Source organism: Ctenopharyngodon idella, chromosome 9, assembly GCF_019924925.1.
Source record: "Ctenopharyngodon idella isolate HZGC_01 chromosome 9, HZGC01, whole genome shotgun sequence".
NCBI lineage: Eukaryota > Metazoa > Chordata > Actinopteri > Cypriniformes > Xenocyprididae > Ctenopharyngodon > Ctenopharyngodon idella.
Window position 1 is genome coordinate 5580725 of NC_067228.1, and position 13732 is coordinate 5594456.

The 13732-nt window shown below is 38.6% G+C and overlaps 1 long non-coding RNA gene across 1 annotated transcript; it reads left to right on the top strand.

Moving 5' to 3' along the window:
- The first annotated feature begins 6921 nt into the window (after window positions 1–6921).
- Window positions 6922–12226, top strand: LOC127519109 (uncharacterized). Its single transcript, XR_007931725.1, has 4 exons — window positions 6922–7171; window positions 9789–9861; window positions 10065–10236; window positions 11982–12226. It is a non-coding gene; the product is annotated as an uncharacterized LOC127519109 (long non-coding RNA).
- Window positions 12227–13732: the final 1506 nt, after the last annotated feature.

The following is a 13732-nucleotide window of genomic DNA, read 5'->3' on the forward strand; positions in this document are numbered from 1 at the left end:
GAGTTGGTTGCACATCACAAAAGCAGTTTGGCAGAAATGACAAGGCTGGTGTCACTCTTCAACCCTGGAGAATCCAGGATATATTCCAGTACTTCGAAAACTCAAATCTGGATTAAGCAAATACGATTGTTTACGATGTTTTTACCGAGTTGTTAAGCTACCAGAATATAGTCTTTCAATGAGATCATTACTTCTCTGAAAACCTTAAACTTCAGGGATAATTAAACAAAGTAATACTAAGGAAATGGCTTGAAGTGTTATGCATCACTCACTAAATATGTTCTAATTCATTATAAGTCTTTCATGTTGAGCTCTCATTAGTTTCAAAAGAATGCTCTGAAATCTGTTACATCTCAGTGTGATTGCAGTATGAATACTGACCGCCTGATGTGTACTGCAATGAAAACTGGAAAGCAATAAAATGACAAGCTCCGATTAGATTCCTCAACAGCAACACGACTTTTGGCAGTTTGTTTCCACATAGACACAGAAATTGTTTTTAAAAGTACCAGGTTGATACAATGAATTCTTGTGAAGAAGAAATAACTACTGGATTTAATGTTTTGCATGAAATTGTGAAATAATCCATACTTTTTACTTTCTGATCACATAGGGGGCGTCTACACGACACCGTTTTCAACTAAAAATGGAAAACTTTATGCGTTTTTGCCATTCATTTACATGACAATGGCATTTTGGGGGCCTGAAAGTGCAAACTTTTGAAAACAGGTTTCAAAGTGAAAGTTTTTGGCCTCACATGAATAATACAGCGTTTTTAGTCATTTTCGTGGATCCTCATGAACAGGGATCTTTTTGACCATGTTGTCATCTGTACGCAAAAAAACACAAAGGAAAACTTTACCATTTTTAGTACATCATTGTCGTGTAAATGTACCCCTAGTTCTGCAGTGATGAAGTATTTTTGTAGGCCTCACCCTGGATCCCTTGACAAAAACCCTATAGGATTTTTCCATTGGCTTTTGGATTGTTGCAGAAAATAAGCTCTGTGACCATAAAAAGTTTGTTTCTTACACATTTTGTTCATTAGGATAATCTTCACAAATTAACACAACTTTTATGAATTTTGAGACCTACATACAATCACCAGAAATGGAAAGCTAAAGTTAGGCTATAAAGTAACTATACAGTTTCATGACTACTCATAAATTTTCAGTTTTTAGTACATCATTGTCATGTATATGTACCCTTATGTTCCTGTCTCATTAGTTACCTTGGTTTCTGATTGTCTTGTTAGTTTCCATGGTTACTGATTATGTTTTACCACTTGTTTCCTGTTTAGTTGCTTGTGTGTATATATAGTGCTGTGTTGTCCTCCTTGGTTTGTTGGTTATTGTTCTTGTGTTAATGCAAGCTGTTATGATGTTTTTTGTTTCTCCTGTGGATTCTTGTGAGATATTTAAAGGGGTGATTGATTATGATTTCACTTTTTTTAACTTTAGTTAGTGTGTAATGTTGCTGTTTTAGCTTAAACAACGACTGCAAAGTTATGACACTCAAAGTTCAATGCAAAGGGAGATATTTTCTTTTAAAGAATTCTCTGTTTAAGGACTACAACAAATGGCTGGTAGGGACTACAACAAGCTTCTTCCTGGGTTAGTGACATCACTAACCCTAAAATTTGCATAAACCCTGCCCCCGAGAACACGCAACAAAGGGGGTGAGGCCATGTTGTTGTAGTAGAGTGTTTTTGCTATGCCGTCATTATACGCCGGACTGCTTCACAAACGAGGGTCAATTCAATGCTGGATTTGCACAAAAGAGTAACATGACAGCACATGCTAGTCAATGAGTTGAATCAACTCCACAGCAACTACATAAATTTATCCACTAATCATTCTAAAAGTTGTAACTTCTTCCTGAGTTTCTCCATCAGTATCCGACTCCGGCTTGAACAATATAAGGCTGAACACCGTTACTGACAATCGTCATTTTGGCTGCGTGAGATTTTCCAGCTTTGTTGTTGTTGAGCAACCAAAGGGCGAGCTGTTAAATCTCCACCCTCTTCTGGAAAGGTGGCCAGGAGCAGCAGCTTATTTGCATTTAAAGAGACACACAAAAACGGCGTTTTGAGTTTTCCTGTTCCGTGTGATGACTTTAATATCTTCAGCAACCTCTGTAGTTGTTGAAGATATTTAAGTTTTAAAAACTACACATTATTTTTCCGTTACGATTGTCACTGTGTCAGATTCTGCTATTTTGACTCCTAAATTATTGTCGTGTCATGGACAAGAAACATGTCCGACTACACGTTGCTTCCCGTCTTTAACAATGTGCGGAACTAGCGACTGACTTCTGAAAATAAGAATGTAAACAAACAGGCTACCTCCATTGCATAATTCCACTTAGCAGCACCAATACAATCGTCTCTCTTTCTCGTTTCACCATGCTTGAAAGCTGTGTACAGGAGAGCTTCTGTGCTCCTATTGGTCAACGTCACAGATATGATGGAACATTTTGTGGGGGGCCGAAAAAAACTGAAACATGCTAGCCTTTCTGTCATGACGTTGTGAAGCGACGCAGACGCTGCAACGGTTGTCGTCCACTATGACACACTATATACGAGATTAAATGAATGATTCTTGCGTCCCGACGCCCATTGTTGTTTACAAATCACCATGACACCCTACGTCAAATGGATCATGCCAAAATAAGACTGATAACATGTAGTCTGAACCAGGCATCAGTGATCAGAATAATCTGCGAAGTAGACCAGACTTGTTGCAAGTCAAAACTCTGGATACTGTGCCCTGAATAATGTAATTTCAAATATGAACTAAAGACATCCATCCTGACATATGTCAGACTCCAGCAGTCTTAACATTTCAATAGTGCGTTTAGGTTTCAGCATGTCATGGATATGGCACTTGCATTTATTCTGCACTATGGGAGGCCTTGTATATGTTCCAATGTTGACATAACAGTATGTGGGAAATCTGCTGATGGTGTTAACATTGATCTAGGGTTCCTTAGGGCAGTGCATTTATACAGAGTGATACCAATACTGGAAATGCTTCTACTTCGCATTTACATCAGTACTTATTGCAAATTATATTATGAGCATAACAAATTGAATTGATTTTCTTAGTATTGCACTGGAGCTGACATGAACAAAACCTGATAATTATGACTTCCAGCATGATTTGAGATGATCCAAAAGCAACTTGAGCTTCAATGGAAACAAGAACATTGATCAGTGTCACTCATTTACTGTACATGTGATTAGTGACCCAAAAATTGTGTAGAATCTGAAGTATTTCTTTATTATTTATTTATTAACTTGTCTTTGTTTAAATTTTTTGAAAATCCAAAAACTTTCAACTGGTCTCAAATGTTTGGACCCCCTGTGTGTTATGTATTTTTGGGAACCACTATGGAGCAAAACTGTTGTCATGGCCAAGACAAATGTATGCAAACATATTGCATTGAAAATGAAATGTCTGTTTTAGCCAATGTACATTGTAGTTCTTGACCAAACAGTGAAAGATAAGATTTTGTAACCAAGCATGCAAAATAAGCTCTTTGAGTTATTAAATTCTGCCCTTTTTGAAAGTATGTGCAATTTATTTTGTTTATTAAATGCAACGGAGTGCCAACACCACTCTCGTTCTTCTGTTGTACAAACCCAAACCTCAACTTTGGAGAAGCATTAAAACTCAAACAAAACGCAGGAGTTATTAATGCTTTTTGGCCGAGCTTCAGACAGCCGTCTTGTTTTATGGTTAGAATTCGGGGAAATGATTTAATGGAAAAGGTTCAAGGCACTACCCGGCTGATTCAGCTTTTCTTTTTCCTCTGCAGTTTCACTTGCATACCTAATTCATGTTTACAAATGTTTCCCCTCCACAAGCACACACACACACACAAATAGATCCCCACTTTCCTCTTGGAGGTCATGGAAAGGTCTGCCCTGCAGGAACTGATTTATGAAATGCTCTTATGCAGCAAAATGGCATGGAAGGGATATGTGCTGTTATGAATCCCTGATCTTTATTCATTTTATTTTTTTTATTTTTTTTGTGCCTGGCACCATTTTATCATTTCTAGGATTATGCAGACCAACATGCACCAGACAGAACTCATAAATTTGAGTTAAACATCTGCATGATTATTCATAAAGATAACGTACTTCATGACGTGTATATGTGACCAGTATAGGAAGGGGATTCCGGGGTAAATGTGCATGACACACAGCTCTTAAAGTCGGCATGGAATCAAAATGGACCTTCTTTACTTTCCAAATCACTTTTCTGGTCTTATTTTGAATGATAGGTGCATAATTTTAAAAGGGCTTCATAATTATAATTTTGTTCCATGCAGGTCCTGGGAATTTTATTGGATAAAATCAAGTCCTGTCCTACAAATTTCCTGTTTCACTTAGAAAAACATAACTTTATGAAAGTAAAATGGGTTGGAAACACATTTCAAGTTTAGTTTAAAGTAAGAAAATTTAGCTGCAGAAACTATTTTCTATTTACAACCCAAATTCCAGAAAAGTTGGGACGTTTTTTAAATTTGAATAAAATGAAAACTAAAAGACTTTCAAATCACATGAGCCAATATTTTATTCACAATAGAACATAGATAACATAACAAATGTTTAAACGGAGAAATTTCACAATTTTATGCACAAAATGAGCTCATTTCAAATTTGATGACTGCTACAGGTCTCAAAATAGTTGGGACGGGGGCATGTTTAACATGGTGTAGCATCTCCTCTTCTTTTCAAAACAGTTTGAAGACGTCTGGGCATCGAGGTAATGAGTTTCTGTAGTTTTGGTGTTGGAATTTGGTCCCATTCTTGCCTGATATAGGTTTCCAGCTGCTGAAGAGTTCGTGGTCATCTTTGACATATTTTTCGTTTAATGATGCGCCAAATGTTCTCTATAGGTGAAAGATCTGGACTGCAGGCTGGCCATTTCAGCACCCAGACTCTAAGACGAAGCCATGCTGTTGTAATAGCTGCAGTATGTGTTTTTGCATTGTCCTGCTGAAATACACAAGGCTTTCCCTGAAATAGACGTCGTCTGGAAACCTTTACATACCTTTCAGCATTCATAGTGCCTTCCAAAACATGCAAGCTGCCCATATCGTATGCACTTATGCACCCCCATACCATCAGAGATGCTGGCTTATGAACTGAACGCTGATAACACGCTGGAAGGTTTCCCTTCTCTTTAGCCCGGAGGACACGGCGTCCATGATTTCCAACAAGAATGTCAAATTTGGACTCGTCTGACCATAGAACACTTTTCCACTTTGAAACAGTCCATTTTAAATGAGCCTTGGCCCACAGGACACGACAGCGCTTCTGGACCATGTTCACATATGGCTTCCTTTTTGCATGATAGAGCTTTAGTTGGCATCTGCAGATGGCACGGCGGATTGTGTTTACCGACGGTAGTTTCTGGAAGTATTCCTGGACCCATTTAGTAATGTCACTGACACAATCATACCGATGAGTGATGCAGTGTCGTCTGAGGGCCCAAAGACCACGGGCATGCAATAAAGGTCTTCGGCCTTGTCCCTTACGCACAGAGATTTCTCCAGTTTCTCTGAATCTTTTGATGATATTATGCACTGTAGATGATGAGATTTGTAATTTGACGTTGAGGAACATTGTTTTTAATGTATTCAACAATCTTTTTACGCACTCTTTCACAGATTGGAGAGCCTCTGGCCATCTTTACTTCTTAGAGACTCTGCCTCTCTAAGACATCCCTTTTATAGCTAATCATGTTACAGACCTGATATCAATTAACTTAATTAGTTGCTAGATGTTCTCCCAGCTTAATATTTTCAAAATTTCTTGCTTTTTCAGCCATTTGTTGCCCCCGTGCCAACTTTTAGAGACCTGTAGCAGGCATCAAATTTAAAATGAGCTCATTTAGTGGATAAAAGTGTAAAATTTCTCTATCTATGTGCTATTGTGAATAAAATATTGGTTCATGTGATTTGAAAGTCTTTTAGTTTTCATTTTATTCAAATTTAAAAAACGTCCCAACTTTTCCGGAATTCAGGTTGTATTTGTCAGTATTTTTGCTTATTTTATTATCTCTACTTTTCTTTTATTATTTTTGCAATTATTTTTTATTTTATTTTATCCCCTGCAATGCTTTAACAATATGTAAAGTATATCTTACCAAAAATGCTGTTTAATATTGACCTCAAAGTGATTTATCCATAGTTTATCATTTTTATTTTTTAATACAAAAAATATTATTTTATTTTATTTTATTTTATCCCCCTGCAATGCTTTAGTGATATGTATCATAGTATATCATGCCAAAAGTGCCATTTAATATTGACTTTAAGGTGGTTTACCCATAGAGTTTATTGTTTTATTATTCTTATTTTCTAATACCAAAATTATTTTATTTTATTTTATCTTCCTGTTGTTACATTTATAGTCTGTGTCGCTCTCGTTCATTGTGTTTTTGATTTAGTCCGTGACCTAGTTTCCCCCCAGTCTGTCTAATTAGTAATGTTATTCACCTGTGCCTTGTTAATCACTCCTCATGTGCTCTAGTATATATTCTCCCTGTGTCTTTCAGTTCTTTGTCCGATCTTGTCAGTGTATGTGTGTGATTATGTTGGTATAGAGTTTCCTGTGATTCGTCATTAAAGATCCTGTCATTCCTCGTCTTCGTGAGCTTCATCCTATACGTTACATGACACCTATAATGCTTCAGCAATATGTATTAAAGTATGCCATGCTAAAAATCCTGTTTCATATTGACTTTAAAATAAATTTTATTTCCTCTGGAATGCTTTACCAATGTGAACGAAAATATGTCATGCCAATAAAGCAAAATTAATTTGAAATAAATAGCCAGATTTTGTATGAATGTTCATTTTGATCAGGCAGTGAGTTTGTCCTTGTCTCCTGAGACACACTGGTGTGTGAATCACATGCCTGCGAATGAAAGGGAAGGACACACAGCAGCCTGGGAAAGGAAACAGACGTCCAGAGGCTCAGTGGCTGTCATTGCGAAAGCAAATTCCCACTCTAATTAACATCAAGAGTTTCAATAACTGCGTACATGCGCTCTCTCTCCATGAGTGAGGATCACAGCACACGCTCTGAAGATACCTGAATTTATCCTCCAGCATAAGCAGGTGATGTAATCTGAAAGGCTGCTCCAAAGGCAAGGTAAGTGCAGATTATAAAAGCTGGAGTTGTATTGGGGAAAAAATATATTAACAATAGTGGGTGGTGATAAAGATCATGTAGAAAATGTCCTGTTTGTGATGTGGGAATGGCAAAGCATTGGTCTTAATATTCTGACTATTATCCATGTTGTACAGATGGGTGTACACATCTCAACCATTTAGCAATGAGATTACATAGAGAGCTGTTCTCCTGCTTCTCAGATGTTTCTCCTGAAAAAAAAAAAAGACATTAGTACTTTCAAATGTCTCCCCTAATGACTTTAGAAAAGATCTTGATGTGTCACATTTGCCAAAAAGCCAAAGTCTGCAATCAAAAGATGAAGATCTCATTATGAACTCAAATAATCCTCATCAAATTCATCTCATATCAAATCATTCGAATCACAAATTTTATAGCTTATTCCCAGCTAACAAAAATGTGTTCTAAGAACGTTTTGCTAACTTTCCCATCAAGTTATAAAAACGTAGTTTCTGAATGAACTCTGAAAGTTCAAAACTTCCAGTTTTTAAATGTTTTAAAAACGTTTTTGTGAAATGTTTATACTAATGTTAAAGGAATAGTTCACTTCAGAATTAAAATTTCCTGATAATTTGTTCACCCCCATGTCATCCAAGATGTTCATGTCTTTCCTTCTTCAGTCGAAAACAAATTGAGGTTTTGAGGAAAACATTCCAGGACTTTTCTCCATATAGTGGACTTCACTGGGGCACAACGGGTTGAAGGTCCAAATTTCAGTGCAGCTTCAAAGGAATTTACACGATCCTAGACGAGAAATGAGGGTCTTATCTAGCGAAACGATCGGTCATTTTCTAAAAAAAAAAAAGGTATATACTTTTTAACCACAACTGCTCGTCTTGCACTGCTCTGCGATGCGGCACGCATTACGTAATCATGTCAAAAAGGTCATGCGTGACATCGTGACATCATCCGACATCGTTGTTTTACCTTTTTTTGTAAAGGGTGTTTGATTTAGTCTTTGCACGTTCGCTTTGTAAACACTGGATCGGTACTTCCGCCTACGTCAACGCGTGACCTTTCCAACATGATTACGTAATGCGCAGAGCAGTGCAAGATGAGCATTTGTGGTTAAAAGTATATAAATTTTTATTTTTATTTTTAGAAAATGAACTAATCCTTTAAGGTAACATTCCATTTTATCATTCTTCAAACATTATAGAAATGTTACTTTTGAATGTTCTCTGAACATTCTGAAACAAGTAGTAACATTTAAAAAATGTTAGACAAACATTTTCAACAACAACAAAAAAAACACTCCAAGAAAGATGTATAAAAAACATTTTTGTGCTAAAGTTTGAGAACATTATTAAAGTCCAGATAACTTTAAATGAACATTCTATTAATGTTATTGGAAGAACGTTGCCAGAACATTAGCTAAGGGTACGTTTACACACATGACAACGATGTACTAAAAACATGGAAACGTTTTTCCTTTGCATTTTTCGCTTACAGACAACAACATGTATCCGCTAAAACGCTGTATTATGCTGTCAGGCCAGTAGTTGGCGATGTCACTTTGTAAAGAAACACTACACGGCTATAGACTGAACATGTAATACGCATGCGCATGGCGTCACCGTCTTGGATTTGATAAAGGTATTGTTTTCAAAAACATGCACTTTGAAACGCGTTTTCAAAAGTTTGCATTTTCAGGCCCCCAAAATGCCATTGACGTGTAAATGAACGGCCAAAACGCATAAAAGTTTTAGTTGAAAATGGTGTCTTGTAAATGGCCCCTAAATTTCAGAGAATGTTTCCTGTTAGCTGGGTTACTATTAGTCTGTCAACAAATTCCCCCTTTTTTGTAGGAGAAACGTCTGAGACAAAATTGATACTTTAACTGAGAGCTCCATTGAGTTTCCAAATTTTATTCCTAAATTTCCACCTTTAAAACAACTAATGAATCGTAACTGTATGTGTGCTCCATTAAGTCTCATGAGTTATGAACGAGAAGTCTCTGAGCAATATTTTCCTTTGGGTTGAGACTAACTTTCCAAAAGCCATTTGATATATTTGACTGTAATCTGAACCCTTGTTTTTGTAAATAAAAGGTCTTTCGCACATGTTTCATAATGAAGGATGGTGGGTGTAAAACAAATGTACAAAAGCTAACAAGTGCTTGCGGGAATAATGAGCCTTTTTGGAATATTTTGACACTGTTTGAGCCCAGCTGAGACACATGCTGGTGGAAAGATTGTTCCATTAAACCAGAGCCAAGAGAAAATGTGCATCTTGCCCATGTCAGTAAAAGTCAAGCATACTTAGAAGATATAAATCACCAAATGTGGGAGACTCATCAGAGGGGAACTCTAAACAAGAGCTCTGGAAACATGATAAAGTGAGCAAATGGACCGCAGCCATAACGATGTCAACCGAACAAAGAGACCACTTAAATATTGTGCTTTATGAGACCACCTCCTCCTCCACCTCCTCTGCCGGCCGTGGCTTATATTTCTCATCAAGATAAAGAATATCCTTTGGGCCAGTTTCACGGATCTGTTTGAAAGGCATCGCGCCATTAATACAGGCATTGTTTTGACTGTTTGACGAAAACTCACAGGTTCTCTGCTTTTCTCAGAAGTCTTTAGGGATGGAGAGAAGCAAGGCCTTTATGATTGCTGCCCATTTCATCATGTGTTCAGCGTTTGCAGGTAATCACAACTGCTTTCTATGCCCTTGTGGGAGATGCAACAAACCCTCCCTCTTCTGTCTGTAGCAAGGTAATGCAATTAGTCCAGAGGAAATGGCCATTTACAGAAGTGAAATCATCCTTTGTGTAAATTATATGTCTTTTAGTGGCTGTAAAAATGGCTAATGCATCTTTTCAAATGCATCTTCTTTTACCTCATCCCAGGCTTGGTGGAGGGAACAGGAAGACTCTGGACAACGGCAGAAAGGTGCAGGACACTGCCATGTGACAAAATAACATATGATGCTGCCGTACGTGAAAATTGTGTTCAGCCGTTCACTCAGGATATGGCAACCACTGAATACCAACACAATTGTCCCTGGCCAACCACTAGAAGGTGAGATAGTTGATTGATATATAGGCTTGACAAAACCAGTTGAGTTAGAGGTTTTTCAAAAATTCCCAAATCCTTTTTGACCTTAACTCCTCCTAGAGCAGGGGTGCAAAACTTAAAGGATTAGTTCACTTCAGAATTAAAATTTCCTGATAATTTACTCACCCCCATGTCATCCAAGATGTTTATGTCTTTCTTTCGTCAGTCGAAAAGAAATTTTGGAGGAAAACATTCCAGGATTTTTCTCCATATAGTGGACTTCACTGGGGTTCAACGGGTTGAAGGTCCAAATGTCAGTTTCAGTGCAGCTTCAAAGAGCTCTACATGATCCTAGCCGAGGAATAAGGGTCTTATCTAGCGGAATGAACAGCCACGCGTGACGTAATCACGTTGGAAAGGTCACGCGTGACGTAGGAGGAGAAAATGAAAATGAGATGGAGTTTTTCGCCCTACCGCCGTACTTCTGCCTACATTACGCGTGACTTTTCCAACATGATTATGTAACATGATGACCCTTATTCCTCGTCTGGGATCGTGTAGAACCCTTTGAAGCTGCACTGAAACTGCAATTTGGACCTTTAACCCTTTGTACCCTGGTAAAGTCCACTATATGGAGAAAAATCCTGGAATGTTTTCCTCAAAAACCTTAATTTCTTTTCAACTGAAGAAAGAAAGACATAAACATCTTGGATGACATGCGGGTGAGTAAATAAACAGGAAGTTTTAATTCAGAAGTAAACTAATCCTTTAATTCCTGGAGGGCCGCAGCTTTGCAGAATTTAGTTCCAACTTAGTTCCAGGTAACTTTCAGGGTATGTAAGTAGCCATAGCGGCTACTGGAGTAGGTTCTGTTCCAGGGTTAGTTTACTTCAGAGGTATTCAGCGCATACACATGAACAAATGAGGAACAGGTCAGTAATCAGTGATACAATGAGTAACTATGACAACAGAATGAAAACAGAAAGGAAACAGAGGAAATTACAATAACAAACTAACAGTCCTTGAAGTTCTATCTATCTTTATCTAATAAAATAAGCCCTGAGCTAATTTCCGGGTTTGTTGAGTAACAGCAAAGAACAGGACAAAAATAACAATATTCCCCAGTTGAGATTTGAATGACTCTCCTCATAGAGAGTCCACAGTCTGGAGTCATGGGAAAGTCAAGTCCTTCTGCTTCCCCGGGGTCTTTGTAACGTCAGATTTTTACGAACAGTAACGCCAAACCCAGAGCATGACTCTACACTCTTCAATCTTCACGACAGCCAGCCCGTGTGGGTTGTCTTAAACCAAAATATTTAGTCCAAGTAATTGCGTATCCCGTTGAGCCAACAAATTGCAGCGTTACCTTCAACTTCACTTCTCTATATTGCCAGGGCTGCCGCTACAATTTAGGGGGCGCAGGACAACATTTTTATGGTTTGGCCTCTACTTTCTGCTAATGAGTAGGTTATATGAGTGGTTCTCGACTGGTGGGTCATGACCCAAAAAAATGGGTCACAGTTCTATACTGAAAAAAACAATGCTGAAAGCAGGCAATAAAATGCAACTTACTGTATAATGATGTATAGATTTGTGTAAGGGAGGAAAAACATTTCCCTTTTACTGTTGACGTTAAATAAATTAACAGTGTTCAGTTCATGATGAAAAAAATAATTTTGAGTTGAAGTTTAAAATAAGAAATTGACAAGTGAGATAAGTTGAATTAGAGTTGTTCTCTAATTCACCTGCTGTTTCTTTTGGTGTCTCAGATACTACGTCAACCTGATGATGTGCCTTGAGAATCTGGCTAAATTCACATGCTGTATGGACGCGTCTTACAGACACCACTTGCTGATGGAAATCCATGAGATGTATTTCTCTCTGTGCTCATATATGAAGGATCCAGGTGTGCCCATCCTGCTGCTGCTCATCGCCCCCTGCGCCATCATCCCGCTCATAATACCGTTCCTCTGCCAGTACTTCCAAGCTGCATGAGTATAGACTGCCAAACGCCAACTATTAATCAGACAGTGTGTTACTTTTAGAATGGATAATGTGGATCAATCAGAGTATTCTCAGATGTTTTGAAAGGCCTGATACACTCAGTATACAGTGGGTACGTAAAATATATAGACCCCCTTAAATTTTTCACTCTTTGTTATATTGCAGCCATTTGCTAAAATCATTTAAGTTCATTTTTTTCCTCATTAATGTACACACAGCACCCCATATTGACAGAAAAACACAGAATTGTTGACATTTTTGCAGATTTATTAAAAAAGAAAAACTGAAATATCACATGGTCCTAAGTATTCAGACCCTTTGCTGTGACACTCATATATTTAACTCAGGTGCTGTCCATTTCTTCTGATCATCCTTGAGATGGTTCTACACCTTCATTTGAGTCCAGCTGTGTTTGATTATACTGACTGGACTTGATTAGGAAAGCCACACACCTGTCTATATAAGACCTTACAGCTCACAGTGCATGTCAGAGCAAATGAGAATCATGAGGTCAAAGGAACTGCCTGAAGAGCTCAGAGACAGAATTGTGGCAAGGCACAGATCTGGACAAGGTTACAAAAACATTTCTGCTGCACTTAAGGTTCCTAAGAGCACAGTGGCCTCCATAATCCTTAAATGGAAGACGTTTGGGACGACCAGAACCCTTCCTAGAGCTGGCCGTCCGGCCAAACTGAGCTATTGGGGGAGAAGAGCCTTGGTGAGAGAGGTAAAGAAGAACCCAAATATCACTGTGGCTGAGCTCCAGAGATGCAGTCGGGAGATGGGAGAAAGTTGTAGAAAGTCAACCATCACTGCAGCCCTCCACCAGTCGGGGCTTTATGGCAGAGTGGCCCGACGGAAGCCTCTCCTCAGTGCAAGACACATGAAAGCCTGCATGGAGTTTGCTAAAAAACACCTGAAGGACTCCAAGATGGTGAGAAATAAGATTCTCTGGTCTGATGAGACCAAGATAGAACTTTTTGGCCTTAATTCTAAGCGGTATGTGTGGAGAAAACCAGGCACTGCTCATCACCTGTCCAATACAGTCCCAACAGTGAAGCATGGTGGTGGCAGCATCATGCTGTGGGGGTGTTTTTCAGCTGCAGGGACAGGACGACTGGTTGAAATCGAGAGAAAGATGAATGCGACCAAGTACAGGGATATCCTGGACGAAAACCTTCTCCAGAGTGCTCAGGACCTCAGACTGGGCCGAAGGTTTACCTTCCAACAAGACAATGACCCTAAGCACACAGCTAAAATAACGAAGGAATGGCTTCACAACAACTCCGTGACTGTTCTTGAATGGCCCAGCCAGAGCCCTGACTTAAACCCAATTGAGCATCTCTGGAGAGACCTAAAAATGGCTGTCCACCAACGTTTACCATCCAACCTGACAGAACTGGAGAGGATCTGCAAGGAGGAATGGCAGAGGATCCCCAAATCCAGGTGTGAAAAACTTGTTGCATCTTTCCCAAAAAGACTCATGGCTGTATTAGATCAAAAGGGTGCTTCTACT